This window comes from Pinus tabuliformis, chromosome 7 (genome assembly GCF_031772625.1).
Source record: "Pinus tabuliformis cultivar Carrire ecotype Pingquan chromosome 7, CPIR1, whole genome shotgun sequence".
Lineage (NCBI taxonomy): Eukaryota > Viridiplantae > Streptophyta > Pinopsida > Pinales > Pinaceae > Pinus > Pinus tabuliformis.
The window spans coordinates 281,365,545-281,387,203 of record NC_142293.1 but is presented as its reverse complement, the minus strand read 5'-3'; positions in this window follow the sequence as shown (position 1 = coordinate 281,387,203).

Below are 21,659 nucleotides of genomic sequence, written 5' to 3'. Positions count from 1 at the left end.
AAACTTCAATATCTCCTTCACTTCAAAATCAACATCTTTCAAGCTCTTAATCTCGGACAATCCGATCCGCAAAGGAAGAGCGGGCCATGGTGCATTCTTCTTCCTGTGCAACCCTGATGATAACCCTATGGAGAGGTGATATGATACCTCTTGCATGACTATATTTTCCATGGCATACCTTGGTAGAACATGCAGAGGCTTCTCTTCGCCAAACACTCTGATGAAGGTGCCACTGGGTGAGGCATACCAATCTGCAATGTTAAGTATCACCTCCATCGCTTCTCGGGACATGCAAGGTGGATCCTGCTCAAAGATCAACTTGTACAACGGGATGATGAAATGGTCAGTCAACCTTGCCATTACTCCTTGGTAGCTGTAGTCGGAAAGAAACTTGCAATAAATATTGATGATAGTCTCTTTCGGTGTCCATGTCCAGCTCATGCTAGGAAACTGTTGTTGGGCACAGATTGCATCCAGTAAGTATGCAGACATGTAGAATCTCACTTGCTCATCCTTGGGTGGATTTCGGGCATTAGTCACATGGACTTTCAACTAAAGATCTAACAAATATGACTAGTTGAATGGCCTTCCATCATTCACCAACTAGTCCAACACAACCACCCAACCTTCAGGAAAGGTCTTCGTGCTCTCTTGACCATATAATCAGCATGCAAAGATGATCAAGAACTGGTAGGCCTTCCTAAGATACTTTGTCTTGTAAACATGATTGTGTGTCATTCTGAACTTTGATGACTCTTTCACCCAGTGCTTGACAATATCTTTGGTGTTCACAAAGCTATGGGTGGCATAGAAAATTGTGTCCATGTGATTCACTGGCTGAGGTAAATGATACATTTGATGATATTTCTACACCCTGAAGGTGGCAAGCTTTACCCCACTGGCACTGCTCAATGTCATAGTCTCTGGGTCTCTGTGTGAGACAATCTAGTGGATGATGTCCGCACCTGGGAAGGAAGGGTACTTGCATGCAACCTTTTATAAGCCTGATTGTTGGATACTGATATAAACATGTCGATCCTCGAGTCTTCCTTGAAGTCCTCTACAAAGTTATCTTTGATCTGCTGCCATGTCAACTTCATGCCCTTCTTGATGAACAACTGAGTGTCTGTATAAATTGGCAAGTTCACTGACACCTACTCAACTTCTTCCCCAGTACTACTCTCGACAGTGTCCTTTGATGCAGCTGTCTTGGAGGCCATGTTAACTACAACTTCTAGAGAGTTTCTCACAACTGTTGTACCTAGAGACAGAGAGGACACTCATGGAATGCAAATGTTAGCTTAAAACCAAAAGAAACTTCAAGAACAGACCAAGAAACAAACCGAGCTAATGTTGGGAGGGATCATGCAATCTTGGTTCATAGAGGTGACTGGATGCCTACTGGAACTATGCATTTCACAGTCCCAACAATTAGTGGGGGAGGCTTCCTAACTAGAACTGCAAAATGCGCAGTTCAGCCTGGGCATAAGTCAGGAGAGACTGCGCATTGCGCAGTCTTAGTGGCCAAGGCATGGGGCTAGCTCCTGGAACTGCATAGTGCACAGTTGAAGCCAGGCCTACGAAGCCTCTACGCAATTCTAGAAGCTAAGGCCGAGGCCTTGAGCTCCAAAAATACTCAGTGCATGCTGGGAAAACAAGATCCGGGGCAAGGAAGCCCAGATCTGCCCAAGGGGAGTGTGAAATCGTATAGATCTGAAGGGTAGAAAGATGATGAGTGCATATCTAAGCGAATGATGATGCATGCAAGTGAAACAAGTGTAGGAATCAATCAAACTGAAGGAAAATGAAGCATGTGGAGAGAGTCGTTGCAACAGTGACCGTTAGTGCAAAAACTGGATAATGCATGTGACTCTTGGGAAAAGAAATGAAAAACTTAAAACAACACTTCTACAAGCTAAAATAAGTTAAAAATATAGCATTCATTCAACAAAACGAGTGAAACAACATTCTCACAAGCTAAACAAACAAAAGAGACAAAAAAAGTAGCAAAAGACTAGAAAAGCGAGACTTACCCGAAAAAGCAATGACAATTGCACTGAAGGTTCCTTGATCTCCTCAGGAATTCTAGAGCTCCAATATCGAATGTGAAAATGAGCTCTGGCTATGTCGATTAAATAGATTTGGCATATTTAGGGTTTATGACGCGAAGGCCAAAAATCAAGAAAAAAGCGACACTTGACGACAGTTAACAAAATAACTCAAGTGTCTCCTCTGGGCTGCTAAAAATAGATCCTTATTTTCTAGGGATGTTTTGTTGCTTTTTTCTTTTTTCTTTTTTGCGAGAAGCTAATTTACATTTCCCAGAGAGATTACGCAGTTCTAGGGAGAATCAGGAAACTCCTCGGTTCATGCACTGAGAAGCTTCTGAGGAAGAAGCTTTTGCGCAATTTCTAGGCTGAGTAGCTTTGGTATGCCTCTCATGCTCTGCACATTTTCCCAGTTGAAGGCTAACTGTCAACTGGCTCTGTGCAATTTTGGAGCTAAAGGCTCACTTTCAGCTTTGATTGCGCAATTCCAGAAGGCAAGGCTGGTTGCCCTCAAGGATTGTGCAGTTCACTAAGGCAAGCCTAGAACTAGGTGAAAACCAAGTCAAGAGATCAACTTGTGGGTTATACAGTAAACCAAGTATTAAAATACAAGCCATAATCCAAAGGATGAAGCTCAATCAAAGCACAAGTACCTAGGTCATTGCGAGATGAGTTGTTGTGATTTAGAAGGGAGGCTCCAAAACGAAGCATAGGTAAAATTTTGGAGGGTGGTTGTAGCTGCTAAAACATTAGTGACACACTAGTAGAAATCTAGCTCTCTGTAAGGACCTTGTCTTGTGTAACTCAAGTCTAACTCTTCCGGAAGTATTGTTCTATTCTTCAATTGTCATAACTTCTTCACTAGCTTGAGTTAAAGATGTAGTCCTTACCATTCTCTTTATCAACGTCACACATACCAAGCCAAGTCAACTGTGTTTTTTTTATTGGGTATGAGGGGTATATTGATGCACAAGTAATATAGACTGTCAGAGTTTTAGTTTCATCTCTGGTGTTGTTCCACTGCCAGCAGGCCTGGAAAGTACCCCTACAGAGTCACTTCATGAACATAAGCATTGCTCTGTTTCTAGCGAGCCTGGACAGTACCCTGGCGGAGTTACTTGCTTCACCTCTCTACAAAAGAATCCTTTCTCTTCTTTTGCCTTTATTTTATTTTTTTCATTTTTCAAAGAATTGTGCATCGGCACTTATTTATTTCGTGAGGTGGAAGAGGGATCCTAATTTATTGGGAGTAGAAGAGGTTGTCCCTTCAGAGAAGGATGTTTATATATACCTCTGAAATACTTCTTAAGGTTTCCCCCTCTCCTTACTCTACTTGATTGAGTTGACAAGGGTTAATCGAATATAGAAAACTGATAAGAGCAGGTGGTACTAGTTAAGAGTGCAAGTGTTGATAGTTGTACAATTCCTCTTGGGTTTCACCCTGCTTGTCTCAAGAAGCTAAATGTGGTTTCATGCGGAAACTAATCCTATGGGTGCACAAACAAACAAGCAAAGGAAAGAAGCAAGACGAAGAAAAACAGAGTAATAAAAAAAAAAACAAGAAATAAAACACTACTCCTACTCCTAAACTAAGTAGAGCATGTGCCAACTCATGTGAAGTGATATTGTCAATGCATCCACTAGTGCATCGGTTGATCCATGTAGGTGACAACGTGATTGACAAGAAATATATTCAAGAAAACCAACAGACAAGAAAGATGAAACAATGCAAACCAAATTGTTCAAAGTTTATATGCATCGACAAAAAATAAAAGGTTGAAATCACATGAAAGGCACTCTGCAGATGTATCATGGTGTTATGTCACATTGCGTGTGGAAGACAAGGATGTACACACCTTAGAACTTGGAAAATGAGCAAACATGAAGAAAGAAGAAATTTTTTGTTTCACAACAATGTTTGCTATGTATGACTCCTCCAATGCATGAGAAATAGGATCATGTGATTCTGGTGGAGGATGTGAAAACTGTGGATTGAATTGATTTTCAATGTGAACAAGAGAGTGATGAGGAGCATGGGGAGACTCAACAAATTTCTAATCAGAATTGAAAATGGCCTCAAGGCTATGAGAACCTGAAATAACCATCAGCTTGGACTGAAGTGCCTCGACAACTTGAGGTGTTTCCACTTCATTAGAAGATGGATCATCAAAGACCGGTGGCTTAGAAATAGCAGCAGTAGGTGAATCGGAATCATGATCAAATGAATGAGTGAAAAGATCATTAAAACCATGATCAGAAAATTCAACATGAAGAATGACATCCTCATTATCTGACGAATCATAAAGAGGGGGTGATGAAAAACAAGAATTTTCACCCTCCGAGTTTCTAGAAATGTAAGATGAGAGATCGAGTAGATCCAGGAAGATAGATTTGTCCTCCTCGTAATCACGTAATCAAATGAAATACTAACATCCCACGTGTTTTGTGAATGATCGAAAGTGGAAACATCCGGAGATGAATTTTCACAAGAGGGAACAAAAATGGCAGAATCACAGAAGATGCCAGGATAAAGCAGATGAGGTGCAGATGAAAGGAGATCATCCTTCACCGCAACTTCTTGTTCAGACTCCCATACATATTCATAAAAAATAATAGCACAGGTTGGATGTTCAACACCAACTCTGTCCAAAACTTCATCCTCATGAACATCACATATGGAATCCGAAATGGATGAACACAACCTAGAAAAATCTAGAGGATCAAAGGAACCAGTGGACGAGGCTGAGAAGATAAGACCATGGGAAAACCATCAGGCTTGCAGTCCAAATATGTGCAGAAATCCTGAGCAGGTGGGGTAAGAAGAGATGGTGACAGTTCAACAAGTGGATTCACAACTTGTCCCACTTCTTCCTGCGAAGCTAGAGCTGTTTGATGAGAAGGGGAAGGAGGTTCACTTGGGACAACAATCTCGTTCATCTCAGATGTAGAGGCTCTAAAATCGAGGTATGTTAGGAGGTAGTCAGAAGTTTCTAACTTGTGTCGATTGTCAGAGATGTGAACAAGATATTGAAATATTCCCTCCAAAAATTTCCAGTCAACTTCATCTTCAAGAAATTGAAAACGATCATAAAAATGCTCAAGTGGTTCGTCATGTGCTTTTCGCAATTTTAAAATTTTTCGATGAAGTGCTTTACAGTCACAAAGGACAAAAGCATGGCAGAATTCTCTGAGAATGTGATCGAAAGAGTGTATATAGGTTGCGGGCAATATGTGACATCATTACTTGACACGCCCTTCGAACATGAAAGCGAACAACCCACAAGAAATGTCATCCAAGGAGACAACATGCATGTCACAGAAGCTCAAAAAGGCAATTGTGTTCCCAAATAGGGGTGTTCTATTTTCTCCATTGAAATTTTATTTTGACAAGTCAACTATAACATCCGTCGACACATCAAAATCAACAATGTGAGGAAAACATGTTAGGGTCGTGATTGAGACATAAGTCATGAATGATGTGCAGAAATTCAACACATACTTCAAGGGCTCAACTTGTCATTTGGACCTCCTTCTAGAAAAATAAATGTTTACAATGTTGGACCCACCAACATTCAAGGGGATCTCCTAGGTAAGAAGTCCCAACTAGACCTCAAACCGTTTGGAATAGGAGTCCCAACAGTGGGTGGTAATGTAGTGCCTTGACCGCAATAGCGCGCAGAGATAAGTATGATGACTTTGGGTGGAAGCAAGTGTGTGACCTTGCAGCGAGTCAAGTGAGATGCATGGGGGTTCTAACACATGGAGGGGAAAAGGAAGTGTGCCCCTTAGAAGCCTATAATAGTACGCAACTTGAAAGGGACATATGAGCGGAATGAAATCACAAGCGAAGATGTGGAATAGTCCACAAGTTAAAGTGATGGGTTAATCCAACAACACGCATTCAACAATATTCATACAATTGTATAAAAATTTGTTCATAAACAAATGTGTAAGTTAAACAACACACATTGTTAAAGCAACCAGAATAGTCCAATTACAATAAGAACATATGCATGAAAGTGTGTTGGCTCTGTTACTATTATTATAAGTGAAAGTTTCATCCATACATACACCATTGAAAACCACTAGCCACAATAGTGGAAAATTACAGTCAATAACACCTCCTCCTCCAAAGAAGTATGCTCACTCTATGTTGAGGAGAATCTAAGGCTCGTCACAATACTCCTAAGCCTTCTCTAAGCCTAAGCCTAGAGAAAAGCTTGGCTCCCAAAATCATGTTCTATGATTTATGAGGTTCTATTCATAACAAAGGGTGGGGTGACCCTTGACATTCCCCTTTGTGAGTCTTTGACTACCCTCGTGACTCTTCAACTCCTTTACAAATAACTAATTACATTACATAGTGACTATTCACATTCCACTAATGACACTTGGAATTTCACTTACAACATATTTACAAATAATATACATTTTCCACATGTACCCATGTGAGACAAAACGGGCTAGAGACAACCTATCAAGACAAAACACAATGACTCCGAAGTTTGGGGAAATACCAACTCGATAACCTCCACTTGATGCTTCTCGGTCATGTACTAATGCCAATCTTGGTACTGTGCGATGATGTCCCCAAACTACTTCATGGTGTCTTTTTGATAGCGGACTCTTGCCTCCATACCTTCTGGGTATATGGTCTTGGAACCTATTTCCAACTCATCCTAAATCATTTGCAACATCGTGTTGACCATGACAGGACCACCAATTTACTTCTGCATGTTTTGTGCTCTCAGCTCCAAGTCATCTTTGGTGGCCTCTTGCCTTAGCTGCTCCATGTACCTGTTGATTTCTAGTCGGACTTGGTTCTTGTGCTTATCTTCGGTGAGGGAACTGATTGACGGGATCCTGTGCATTCTTACCATGACATCCAAACTCTTACAACCATGCATATGAAGCTTGTATGTTGCTGACGAACGGGGTGAGATGCTCATATTTTTGGATCAACATTTGTACCTTTTCTTTCTCTAGCTCTGCCTGAGGCTTCATCATCTTTGCCAAGTGAATCGGGGCCCCTTTGTACCACATTTTCCACTCTTGCACATGGGCGATGGCAGCATGTATGTCCCTGAGAGTTTGAACAAACTTTTTGCTCTGCTGCTATAAGCCATGCACATGGAAAACTGCTTTATGCATGGTGACGAATCTGTTATAGCGCTTTCGCATGGTAGTCTCAAGTGCTGATACTTCATCAAGTATCGCTTTTCTCATCTCTGCCATTGCGGAAACTATGCTCTACTCTCTGAATTGTTCTACCTCTTGCTGTGCCACCTGCAAGTTCTTTGCCAATTTTTCGTTCTTGGCCAACATAAACTTAACATTAGAGCTTGAGGCTCCTGCATAGGCCAAGTTGGCATCGACAATGATAGCTGGATGTTGTATGACATCTGACACTATCACGCTTTCCTTCATGAATGCAGGTGATGCGTGATCATATGAAAATTGTTTCCTCCACGCCTATAAATTCTTCTTCTGCAACTCATCGAATGAAAGATTGTACACATCCATAACGAGATCATCATCAAGGAGAACAACCTCTCCTTGCTAGCTCTAGACTGGTTCTAACATTAGAGGTGGAGGAGACTAAGAGGTGATCTTGGGTGCTCTTGGCATGAGGTTGGTGTCTCCATTCTATGGCTCATCCCCCAACTCCATGTCAGTTACTTCAATCAGTTGCTCAAACTGCTGAGCAAGCTCCCGATCCTGCATCTATTCACCCTCTTCTTCAGCTACTAGCTATTCCAACTCCTCAACCTATATAGGTGTTGTTTGCCCTGTCATCACGCCTTGCCTTTCTTCTTCCTCCTATTTTTTATTATATTCCCTTTCTCTCCTTCTCAGCTCTTGCTCTTTCTTCAACTTCTTCTCAGTTTCCTACAACTTCTGTTCTGCTTCCTCTAGCCTTTACTTTTCTTTCTTCCTTTGTTCTGCCTTCTTTATCCACTACTTGCTCTTTTCCTCCACTACCAAAGCTTCTTTCTCAATGATGGGATATTCTCTCATCTTGTAGCTTTTCTCAACCTATGGGTTCTTGGAAATCTTCTTCTTACCTTTTTCCTACACCAGATTGTTGCTTATTGTTTCTTCCTGTGCTCCTACTTCCTGCAAAGCAACCTTCCAAGTTGTGGCTATATTGACTGGCTCGTGGAGCTTGGAGTCATTGTAACAATATCTCCAAGGGTGCTTCTCGTGCTAGTGAAATGTCCAATGGATCCATGGATAGGACACCTTTGCACAATGTTTCTTACAAATATCATGGGGATCATACGGATTGAAGTCTTTGGTGCCAAACTCGAACTTCAATATATCCTTCGCTTTAGAATCAACATCTTTCAAGCTCTTAATCTCAAACAATCTAATTCGCAAAGGAAGAGCAAGCCATGGTGCATTCTTCTTCCCATGCAACCCTGATGATAACCCTGTGGAGAGGTGATATGAGACCTCTTACATTACTAGCTTGTTTGTGGCATACCTTGGTAGAACATGTAGAGGCCTCTCTCTGCCAAACACTCTAATGAAGGTGCCACCGGGTGAGGCATATCAATCTGCAATGTTAAGTATCGCCTCCATCGCTTCTTGGGACATGCAAGGTGGATCCTACTTAAAGATAATTTTGTACAATGGGATGATGAAATGGTCATTCAACCTTGCCATCACTCCTTGGTAGTTGCAGTCAGAAAGAAACTTGCAATAAATATTGATGATAGTCTCTTTCGATGTCCATGTCCAGCTCATGCCAGGAAATTGTTGCTGGGTACATATTACATCCAATAAGTATGTGGACATGTAGAATCTCACTTGCTCATTATTGGGCGGATTTTGGGTGTTAGTCACATGGAATTTCAACTGAAGATCCAACAAATATGACCAGTTGAATGGCCTTCCATTATTTAACAATTGGTCCAACATAACCACCCAACCTTCAAGAAAGGTCTCAGTGCTCTCTTGACCTTATAATCGACATGAAAATATGATCAAGAACTGGTAGGCCTTCTTGAGAGACTTTATCTTGTAAACATGATTGGGTGTTGTTCTCAACTTTGACGGCTCTTTCACCTAGGTCTTGACAATATATCTGGTGTTCAAAAAGCTATGGGTGGCGTACAAAAGTGTGTCCATGCGATTCACCGGCTGAGGTAAATGATACATCTATTGATAGTTCCGTTCCCTAAAGGTGGCAAGCTCTACCCCGCTGACACTGCTCAATGTCATGGTCTCTGGGTCTGTGTGTGAGATAATCCAATGGATGATGTCTGCACATGGGAAGGAGGGGTACCTACATGCAACCTTGTATAAGCATGATTGTTGGATACTGATATAAACATGTCGATCCTCTAAGTCTTCCTTGAAGTCCTCTGCAAAGGTATCCTTGATATGCTGCCATGTCAACTTCATGCCCTTCTCGATGGAAAACTGAGTGTTTGCATAAACTAGCAAGTTCATTGACACTTGCTCAACTTCTTCCCTAGTACTACTCTTGACATTATCGTTTGATGCAGCTCTCTTGGAGGCCATGTTAACTGTAACTGCTAGAGAGTTTCCCAAAAATTATTGTACTTGGAGACAAACAGGACACTCATGACATGGAAATGTTAGCTTGAAACCAAAAGTAACTTCAAGAACAAACTAAGCAATAAATCAAGCTAATTCTAGGAGGGATTGCACAATCTTGGTTCACAGAGGTGATTGAATTCCTGCTAGAACTTTGCATTGCGCAGTCCCAATAGTTAGTGGGGAAGGCTTGCTGACTGGAACTATGCAATGCGCAGTTCAGTCTGGGCACATGCTAGGAGAGACTGTGCATTGCACAGTCTCAGTGTCCAAGGCTTGGGGCTGGTTCCTAGAACTGCACATTACGCAGTTGGATCCAAGCCTAGACAACCTCTACGCAATTCCAGAAGCCAAGGCTAAGGCCTTGAGCTCTAGAAATACACAGTGCGTGATGGGAAAACGAGATTTGGGCCAAGGAATCCCAAATCTACCCAAGGGGAGTGTGAAATCGAATGGATCTGAAGGGTAGCATGATGCTGAGAGCATATCTAAGTGAAGAGATGCATGCGAGTGAAACAAGTGCATGAATGAATCAAACTAAAGGAAAATTAAGCATGTGGAGAGAGTTGTCGCAACGACAACGTTAGTGCAAAAACTAGTTAATGCATGCGACACTTGGGAAAGGCAATGAAAAACTTTAAACAACACTTCTACAAGCTAAAACAAGTTAAAATGCCAGCGGTCATTCAACAAAATGAGTGAAACAACACTCTCACAATCTAAACAAACAAAAGTGACATAAAAAGTAGCAAAAGACTAGAAAAGCAAGACTTACCCAAAAAAGCAACGATGATCATACCGAAGGTTTCTTGATCTCCTCAAGAATGCCATAGATCCAAGATCGAATGTGAAAATGAGCTCTAGCTACACCGATTAAATAGATTTGGCCAATTCAGGACTTATGACGCGAAGGCCAAAAATCAAGGAAAAAGCGACACTTAGCGTCGAGCACCTAAAGGTCCTTATGGTCGAGTACCTAAAGGTCCTATGGTCGAGCCTGCTTACGCATCCTCTCCTCTCCCTCTCCTCTCCCTCTCCTCTCCCTTATGGTCGAGCACCCTAAAGGGTCCTCTCCCTATGGTCGAGCCTGCTTACGCATCCTTAACAGTGCCGTGCTCGTAAAGAAATTGTATCGGAATGCATTGGTCGATCTTGCGGCAATCACTCTCTTTCTTCCCACCCGGGAGAGGGTAGTTGGTTAGGTAAGGGCTGACATTTAACTCAAGTGTCTCCTCGAGGATGCTAAAAATAGGTCCATATTTTCTGGGGATGATTTTTCACTTTTTCTTTTTTTCTTTTTTGGGAAAATCTGCCATGCATTTCCCAAAGATATTGCGCAGTTCTGGGGAGAACTGGGCAACTCCCTAGTTCATACACTCAATAACTTCTTAGGAAGAAGCTTCTATGCAATTTCTGGGTTGACTAGCTCTGGGTTGCCTCTCATACTCTGCACAGTTTCCCAGCTGAAGGATGGTTTTCAACTGGCTCTGCATAATTTTCAAGCTGAAGGCTCACTGTCAACTTGGACTGTGCAATTCTCGAGAGCAAGGCTGGTTGCCCTCAAGGATTGCGCAATTCACTAAGGCAAGCCTGGAACTGGGTGAAAACCAAGTCAAGAGATTGGCTTGTGGGTTAGACAGTAAACCAAGTAAGAAAACACAATCCATAATGCAAAGGATGAAGCTCAATCAAATCTCAAGTACCTGGGTTAGTGCAAGATGAGTTTTTGTGATTTAGGAGGGAGGCTCCAAAATTAAGCATAGGAAAAATTTTGGAGAGTGGTTACAACTACTACAACACCTCCATAAGATTCGAATGGTAAACCTCATCGTACAAGCCAAGTGCATTACCATTAGTCCATGTGTTCCTTGTTAAACCATAGTTCCTAATACATATTTAAATTTTATGTGGATTTTTATTGGGGATGGAGCTGGGGATAATCCCTGGCCCCAGGTCACCCCAGCCCAAGGTTTCAGAACCCAATGTTTATAAACCATCGGACCAGCACCAACAGATGGAAGCACCAACAATCATGAGTTGACCAAACTTTGGGAACTATCCCCTGATCACATGGTTTCCATGTAACCACATGCCAACACGGAGTGTTAATAATTAGGGGCAGAGTTTTGGGGACCAGCCCACAATCACCACGGAGCATGGAACCACAGCAGATCACCGCAAAGGGCTTGTATTTCGTGCACAAAAATTTAGGGAACGACCCCGATTTCATGGGCTTCACAGAACCATATGCGAAGAGCCAAGGGGCTATGCCAACGAGGGCAAGCAGTTAGCCCCAGCCCTCGGGCGCATGGCCCCATGTGGCCTTGGTTTTTCATTCCAGGCCTTATTGGACATTTAAACTAAATGACATTTTGCACCAAATTTAGTGGAACCTTGCTGGCGCTGGGCGAAATTGTCGCTCTGCACACCCGAGAAAGGAAAATTCATATGATGGATATCAGATCAGTGCAATTTGTAGATAAGTTAGCAGGGAAAACTTGGAGAGAGCATAGATTTTTCAATTTTTAGCCAAATTGAGCCCAACAAAAGCTCAGCTCGGGGGATTTTACTATTCTAAAGCCATTAAAGACATAATATTTATATTCTGAGCACTATAAATCCATGCAAACACAAAATTGAGCACTTAATGAAATAGTCCCAGCATTGGAAGTTGGACAAGTAGATGTAGCCCAGGAGAGGGGTGAACTCCTTTATCATTTTTGTTGTTATGTGTTTTTGATATGGTATTTTGTATTTGTTTATGTTGTTAACTAATTTTAAAATCCATAATTTTATGTGTTTTGCAAAGTGATCCATTGCCTACAATACATCAAATTTTACTTGCAAATTTTCCATCACATTCAAGTTTGCATTATCGATCACCTGATCATACACTTAATACGACTAAATAAATACACTCAGGGCTTAGGATTCAATCAATATTATGTTCTCTAATTTGGTCATATTTACTAGTCCATGCAGTGCTATCTATGTAGTTCTTCCTTTCTATTTTATATTATCTTATCAAAATATTAGGAATAATAGATACAATATCAAAATTTTGAATTATGTTAATGAACTAGTTTCCCTAGTGGTAGACTAATAGAGACTATCTATATTGTATCTCAGTTCTTTTCTAAATAATATAATATCTCTTATCTTACAAAAAAAAATGATGAAAAATAATGCATATGTACAATCTTAAAAAGGGTAGTTATTTTTTAGAAGAATGTTCCTGTTATGTTCATTTGTAAAAAATCCATAAAAATGCACTAAAAATGCATCTTATCATAATACTAAACCTTAAGAGGCAAAAACCACATGATGAAAGAACCCTAACTCTAACATGAAGTTAGGGCTAAGTGTGAAAATTGAGTTGTATGAAGAGAAGTGGAGCCTTGTTGAGGCCATAATTTTCACTTCTTGGTCTTTTTTGGCTTGTTACAAATATAATTTGTAGTTGAGTCCTAGTGATCTTCTCAAAGGCACTTCAAAATTAAAATAAAATAAAAGAATGAAAACGATCCAAAAATGTTAAAAAAAGAATAAAAATCCAAAAAAATTGCACATATAAGAATAATTTATGAGATGACTTTAAAAAACTACCTCAACCAACTCCTTAAGTGTTTTAAATACATTAAACTCAAGTCCTTAAGTGTTTTAAATCGTTGCTGTTGACATTATGTTGGCAAAAATATCACAGGTGGTTTAGAAAAGCAAAATATTGTAAATATCAGGATTATATATATATATATATATATATATATATATATATATATATATATATATATATATATATAAACATTTAAAACAAAAACAACATTAAATAAATACACTAACACATAAATATCGAAACATAATCATCTATAAGATGTATGTTGGGTGTAGGATCCCCCCCAAGGCAAGTTTTCGGGCTTAAAGCCCAAGTTTTGACTAAGTCCATTGTAAAGACTCCGCTAATTGTGGGTGCGGAGCGCGAAGTTGTAATAGAGTCGTAGGGTTGTCTGCCCTCACTTTTGTAATGTAGTGTCAGTTTGAGATATCTACCCATGGTCCACGGACCATGGGATTGTATAAATAGAGTGAGGCTCTAAGTATTTAAGAGGGGGATGGATCATCTAAGAAATTGATGAAGCAGTAAGTTGAAGTGTAGAGTTGTGTCTTTGAGTCGTAAAGTAGGAGAAGGTTCTGCAACTGAGTGTGCAGAGGCCTAGTAGTCCGCAGTTGAGTGCGCAGACCCCTGCAGCTGAGTGCGCAAGGCGGGTCGAGTCTGTAACCGTTGGAAGCATTAACAAAGATAAATTTTATCATATTTTTGTGTATCTTTTCTTGTTTTACGTATTATTGGGTATGAATTACAAGTTTATTGTTTATTTACTGCGTGAATTTATATAAAGGTGTTGAGTAAATGAATATAATACAAGGTATCTGTTTATGTGAAGATAACTAACTGTTATAAGAAGATAGGTAAGATCCACAGTGTGACTTAGGGAAGTAGTACAGACCGCCGCTCTGTAGAAATTCTCATTGTAGATTAACCTGATAATGAAATATAACTAAAGCAAAATACTTTAATCTACTTCTACAATCAAACTTGCGGAAGCTTAATAGATTTGAGCAAGATCAAGCATAACACATATAACTAGAAGAAGAATCAATACACATGAAACACAAAAGAATACTCAGGGGAAAGCCTCAGCAAAAAACCCTGCAATCTGTATTATCATACAAGGTGGAAATACATGAGAATTATACAAAACTTTAGCTCCCACAGCTAGCCAGCTCTCAGTACAATCCTCCTGGATGCTCACAGGCAAACAAGGCTTCTCACAAACCTTCTCCTCTACCCTCCAAGCCTCCTATTTCCTTGTGTAGTTTCTCCTGGTGATCCAGTTGTTACCAAGTGTAACACTGATCACTCACACTGGTCCTACACCCTGTAAGAACTGCAAAATCCTCAAGGAACCTTGTTCCTTATGCATCTATGAGTTTCCTTTATAGGAAAACTCATGCAATTGATAATAACCTATCCCTGCCTTTAATCTTGACTGGGTCTTTCTCTGAATAGACATGCATGAGTTATTTATGAGAGAATCTTCAGCTATATGGAGTACACTAGTTTGATGCATGCATGCTTAACTGACTGAACTCACAATTAGTTCCTCAAACTGTTTGGAACTAATTTAACTAGACATAACTCAGATAACTGAGCTAACTAATTACAACTCATCCTTATCTCCTTAATTAAGGGATGGTCTCCTTAATTTAAGGGATAATTGTTGCATGACTTCACAAAGACTTCTAGCATGAATTTCTCCAACTAATTAATCCAAGATGAATTAATTAATTATTTTTCAAACAGCTGGTGAGACTAAATTCGAATTTTAATTCTCAATTTTAATTCAAGGACAAATTAAAATTGGAATATTTTGAATGTTATTTTTAGCATCTCTTGTTGCTATTCTCAACACTCTCTCTCAACAAGAAAGGAATTCAACTCGATCCCGATCCTGAACCTTTGTAATGTTCTGCATGCAACACTTCTCTCTAGTCTTGTTGCTCTAGCAACTCCAGAAACAAACAAAAAAATTTCCAACCTGAATCAGTATGATGCATCTGTCATCAAAGTCTCTGACTGCATCAATCCCACTAATTCCTCCCACTACTATGTACTTTTGGCTCCCGTAGCAAGGTATGATCCATGAGATAAAACCTCTCAATGGACCCTGCCCAATTTCAACCTTCTTGAGACTATCACTTCACATCGCCCCACCTCACACCTGGAGGTATGGCTGCATGTGATCCATCTGCTGACTTGGATCGAAATTTCCCCCTACTGGGGGTCTCTTCATGAGTGGATGCCTCCACTCGGTCTCCTCTCAGCATCTCCAATTGTGGCTCCTCCACAATTGTCTAAGACTTCTTTTGGGACTGCAGGTTGAGAGGTAATTTACTCTCCCTCTCAACCACCAAGTCTTTAGCATTTTCCTTGCTCCTCAAGGCTTTGCATGCATCCTGAACCTCAAGAGCATACAGGTTATTAACTCGTGAACCAATCTGTTTCACCTGTCCCGTGGTGATGTGTCTAAGGAAAACCTTTCCCTTACTGAAGACAACATCGTATCCTTTGTCCTCCAGCATCGCAATCGATACCAAGTTCTTCTTCAGTCCAGGCACATACTTCACATATATCAAGGTGATAAGAGCTCCATGCTCCCTCTAAAAAGCAACCGTGCCCACTCCTGAAACACTAAACCCATCTCTATGAGTATCTTGAGGTATTTCTCCTCCAGGGTACTGAATAAAATTTTATCGTCGGTCATGTGGAATGAGGCTCCACTGTCAAGAAACCAACCACAACCCATCTTCGATGACACCATGCATGCAATGAGAGTGAAGTCCATCTTGAACTGAGAGGCTAATGCCTCAACTTCCGATCCTTCCAAGGATCCCTTCTTGGACTTCTTCGATGGGAAATTACTTGCATAATGACCCATCTCATGACAATTAAAGCATCTCACTTTAGATTTTCCACCCTTCTTCCCTCCATGAGAAGAATTCGATTTGGGATGAGAATCATTCTTCTTCCCTTTCCTTGCCTTACTTTCTAAGGCCATATTTTCTTCATCATCCTTGGATGAAGAACCATCTCGTGTGCTCCTCCTCATCTCCTCCTTCATGAGATCTGACCACAGTTGTTCCCAATCCAGCAATTTCTTCCTTCCATTCATAGAGTCCTGGTAGCTATGCCAGCTCTTTGGAAGACTGAGGAGAGTAAGGCTCACCATATCATCATCGGCAATAGTTTTTCCCACACTGCTAAGCTCATCTCTGCAAGTGGTGAGCTTGTTTAGATATGTGGAAATAGTATCGCAGTTCTCCATCTTGATTCTTCAAAGCTTATCCTTGAGCGCCAATTTCCTCTAGTCATTATTGTTATGGTAGAGGTCCTTCAATGTCTTCCACATTGAATATGGAGTATCCTTCCCATGGAGACTCGAGACAATATGGTCTTGAACTCCCTCAAGGATTATCTATCTCACCCTCGCCACACACTTATTCCACTCAGCCAACTCTTGTGCAATATTTGAGGCTGGCTTTTGGATTTCTTGATCAATGAAATCCTTCAAGCCGTTTCCTTCTAATACAACCTCCATGCAATCTTTCCATGCTATGTAATTTGAGCTGCCTTCTGTTATCGGGAAAACTAGTGTCTATGCAGAGCTGCTAGTCCCACTAAGGTTGGTAGCTACCTTAGAAACAAACAAACTAAAAACTACTTTTGTTTTCCTTTATGAGAAATAGATAAGAGGGGAATAAGGAGACCAACCTCTGTCTTGCGCTTGGTTCCTTGCTCGATTCCTCTCCCTTATGATAGGTCTTCGCCACTCGCTTCCTCGTCTACCCAGCTTCAGAGAGCACCTGTAGAATCAAAGCAACATAACACTATCCAAGGACATAGATCTATTATCATAAACAATATAGGACCAGATATATATTGACCACACAAATGCATATAACATCAATCATACAAGAATGTGGAGGAAAACTTGAATAGCTTTATTGATAATCAAGAAAGAGCAAAGAGGATTACAACCAATTGTTCTGACCTAGCATCATCCTCTCAGAAAGAAAGCCCTTCTTCACCTCATGAAAATCTTAGATCACCCAACACTATGATATTGCACCAAGAAACCAACAGCACTTCCTTACAAGATACAAAATTCCAGCCTCTGGATCTCTGGGATGAGGGATCCATATATAGATGTTTGCAAGGGGGGTGAGTCAGCTTTTGAGATTTGATTAGTGTCCTCTCTCTGATAGTTCTTGATTCCACTTGGAGACTAATGATCTCTTACTCATCCCTGGGCGAATGCAGAGAGGTAAGTGTCACAGGAGAAGTTTCTGGAAGATTCCATGCTCCTCCACCTTGCGGATTGACCCTGACATTTGTCCACTCTCGCCCATCACACCCCATAGAAGGGCTTCTCGACATGCATCACACCTACTGTGTGTAGGCAGGTGGGATGCAACGCACTTTGACCATGGAGCAGGTGAAATGGTCCAGTTTTGACCAGTTCTGAGTAGTTTTTCATGGAGAACTTCTGGGAGATGCTGTAATCAGTTGACCTTGTTCTTTTAGGGGTCGGAATAACACCTTTAGGGACTTAGGAACCCTTGGTTTATGGACATTTATGATTGGGGTTGCAGTGCCCAAAAATGTCTATAACAGTTGCCCCCTAAAGCATGAGGTCGTTAATCTTTTGATGTCGGGTGAAATGCTTTATCATGAGGATCCAAAGTTTTTTCAAGCTGGAAGGCGACCTGTAATAAGATACAATACAATACATTATCTTCATAATATTTTCATGATCAAGCTGAGGCGGGCATTCCCATGCTCAGCTTTATAAATTCATTTTCATGTACATGAGACCGACAATCGTCTGAGTGTAGACTGATGATTCTGGTAGAGCCATCATCCCTTAGATTGGATGATTATCTATGCAGCAGTGATGTACATTTGATGTCTTTATTTTCTTGAATATATATCGCATCCCGGATGGATGAAACTAGATCCAGGGTCTTCAATCTTGTTCGATCTTTACTCAAAGTACAAGTCGATCTATGTGAGAGATGTTATGGAGTCGAACATGGAAATACATCGCCTGATTACGAGCCAATGATGTAAGCTGTTAACAGGCGTGAGAGGAATCACCGATAATGATGATGACCCTCAAGGTACTACAGTACAATTCACGTGGTGTGAATAAGGGACTTGGCGTCGAACACCACGCAAAATCTTTCGGTAGAAGGCCATTGATGTAAACCTGTCGCCGGAAGTGAGAAACTTGCCATTGAGGCATGCAAGCTTCAAAGTACTGAAAGGGTTGTTCCTAGATCGAATTCTTGGATAATGAGCTGATGTCGACAAGAAGCGATTCGTCATAGGAGGGCCTTAGTGAATCCCACATCAATGACACGGAACGGAGCAAATAATTTTAATGGAGGTGAAAACGATCTAGTGATATAAGGTTCAGGGTGGCGGTCATGAAAGAATGGAGCGTAAATGTATTGCAGCAGATGAGACACAGGTGAATTCTCTGAGCGACTTCTATTGAACATATCAGCGACACTGACATGATGGATTGGTAGCATTAACCCCAAATGTGGATGGTGTGACGGAACCATGGTGATGTGACCAGTGAATGGAACAACCCAACCCGACTCAAATGCGGAGTGAGAGTGTCATGTTCAAGAGCGACTTGTTACCAACAAAGTTTCTTCAAGTTTTCTTCCCAATTTTTCCCCAGTCATTGCTGACTAGTACCTCTTTATTTTTGTCAAGCTTGAGGAGGATAACATATGCTTGTTCTATAATTTTCCCTTCGGGCAAACCCATCACTATGTTTTAACGAGCCTAGCGATAGTGAAACTCGTTCTTGTCTGTTATGGACAAGTTTGTTGCTATTTGGTTTTAACGAGTTTAACGACAAAGATAACTTGGTCCTTTTCAATTTTAGAGAGTCTGAAAAGGGACGTAAAGGAAACTCCAAAAATCCTTTTTCGTCATCTAATCCATTAAGTGTGAAAAAGTATAAAATAATACAAAAGGGATGAATTTTCGATAATTTTAACGAGCCAAACAAAACAAGCGCTCGATCTTTTTGTGTAATAATCCCTCAGGTCCAAAAAGATTAAAATCTAAAGGAGGGATAGCACTTCCGGTCACTTTAACGAGCTGGACAGGCTAATGGATCGGCAATCTTTTCATATTTTACGAGTCAGTTGAAAAGAGCTTAAAGGAGACTCGTTTTTTGAGGAACAATTGATAGATTTGTGTAGCAGCTGATTCCAGTTAAGGTTTGGAATTTTCCGATCACGACAGTGTCACAAGGATGGCTAACAGGATCACTCTTCGCAGCTGTTCCTCAAAAGGGGTAAATAATCAAGTTGAGGTGAATGATCGACCAATACAGAGTGGAGGCGATGATGAGAACACGACCAAGGCTTCAAAGGCTGATGATAATACATTCACGATGGTTATTTACTGTAAATTGGTTCATTTTTTAATGAGCTTAAACTCTGGAGGAACATTTTCTCATTGCTTATGTTTATTTTTTAACGAGCTTGAATTCCGCGTTAAAACTACTCGATATAATGGTCATTGATTTTCTTGATTTTACCATTAATAACTTTGTTCCTTCAAAGGTTGTACTTCCTGCTCAATTGCTTCATCAAACTAGTTAGAAATGAACAATATATGTTTGAAAAATGAGTTAAGACACTAATATTTTACTTGAATTACGTAAAAAGTAATTTAAAAGTGCTTTTACCCCTCATTTTACCATTTCATTTGAACTTTGGTTTGTTGGAGCTTTGGAGGTGCTTTCCCCCTTGATTTTCACCAGCTGATTCCGGGAGATTCTGTGGACGATTTTTGGTGCCGTCTGGACCAGGTAGGAGCTAAACCTGAGCTCTTTCATTTCATCCTTTCCATTTTGCATTCTGAGCATGTTTTCTAGTTTTTCTGAGCCTCTGGGGTTTTAAAAACTCGCCCTGGCTCCATCACACCCTTTCTATATCAAAAGGTGCATTGCATGTTGGCCTGACCATTGGCCAGTTAGCATGCAATGCACCCAGAACACTACTGGGGGTGCGATGGGCACAAGGAGGGAAATTTGTGCACAGTTTTCCATGGAAATTTTTGCCTGTTTTTCACCAAATCAGGATCTAACTCTTCTCTTGTTTGTTTTCAAAGATTTATTGGAGCAAAATGCCTGCTACATGGCAAGAATGTGAGCATGAAGAAGAGGACATGATTGCTTTACATGATCCGGTTACGGTAAATGCACTGCGGAACTGTGGCATGTTCAAGTTTTTCCGCATCTCTAGCATGAGGCAACAAATCAACTTGTTGCAGTATTTTCTCGATGCCTGGGATCCTACCAGCCAGGTGTTCCAGATTAGGGGCAAATCTATCCCCTTGACTGTCGTGGACATCTATTTTTTGACCAGCTTATCGAGGTGGGGTGCCCCTATCTCATTATCAGGTTCGGCCCGTGGGGGTGAATCTGTGAGAGATTACATTCGCAGGTATTGCAGAGAGGGATCTCAGTCAAGTAAGGACAGAAAGATCAATATCTGAGATGTCACTGACAAGCCCTTGAGGACCATTCTATTCACTTTTGCTAGAATGGCTAGTAGTGCGGCTCTTCATGTGGCCAACCGATCTTATATGCAGTATGCCTTAGAATGCCTTGAACCAAAGGTGTTCAACTGGTGTGATGCAGTACTCTTTGTGATGAAAGAACAATTTACCAAGGTAAAAAACGGAAGATTGAAGAACTTTGGGTACGGTTCTATTTTGACCGCTTTTGCCTTGGAAAAGATCCCGCTGATGCAGCCGCAGTATATTTCACTTGGTTTACCTCCACCGATTGAGCCACGGATGCAGAGATGGGTCGACCATATGTCCAGACATGCTGGTCAGTCTCAGGTTTCCTTTTCTGATACCTTCTTCGGGTGGTTCGATCGTCAGGAGATGGTTTTTTTCCGAGTATCCATATGCTGGTATGGATTTCCGGGGTGACCTAGATTTGGTGTTGTTGGCTGGCGAGCAGTGGGGTGCCATTGGTAAATTCTTTGACCATATCTTTGTTTATAATTCTCTTTGTAATGTCCTTGTGCTTTATTCTATCAAGACTAATCAGAACTCATGTGCCCATGCAGATGTTGGACCAGTTCGGCCAGTAGTACGCCTGAGAGTGCCAGCTGCCGCTCCAATAGGAGAGGTTGTGGGAAGGGCTATCCTTCGCGACCTTTATGTGGCCGAGACTCTTTCAGCATTACAGGATCAGGTCGAGGGCCTCACTCTCCGTATTCCAAATGTGAGGACTGACGAGCTGCCTCTGAGGTTGCAGTGACATACTACTGGCGTGCCAAGTCGATGGACTAGGTTTTTACGCATGATTGCACAGGCGGTGACTTGTTATCACTAGCATCATTAGACTAGGGTGACCCCTAGTGTTTTGAGTTTTGGGACAT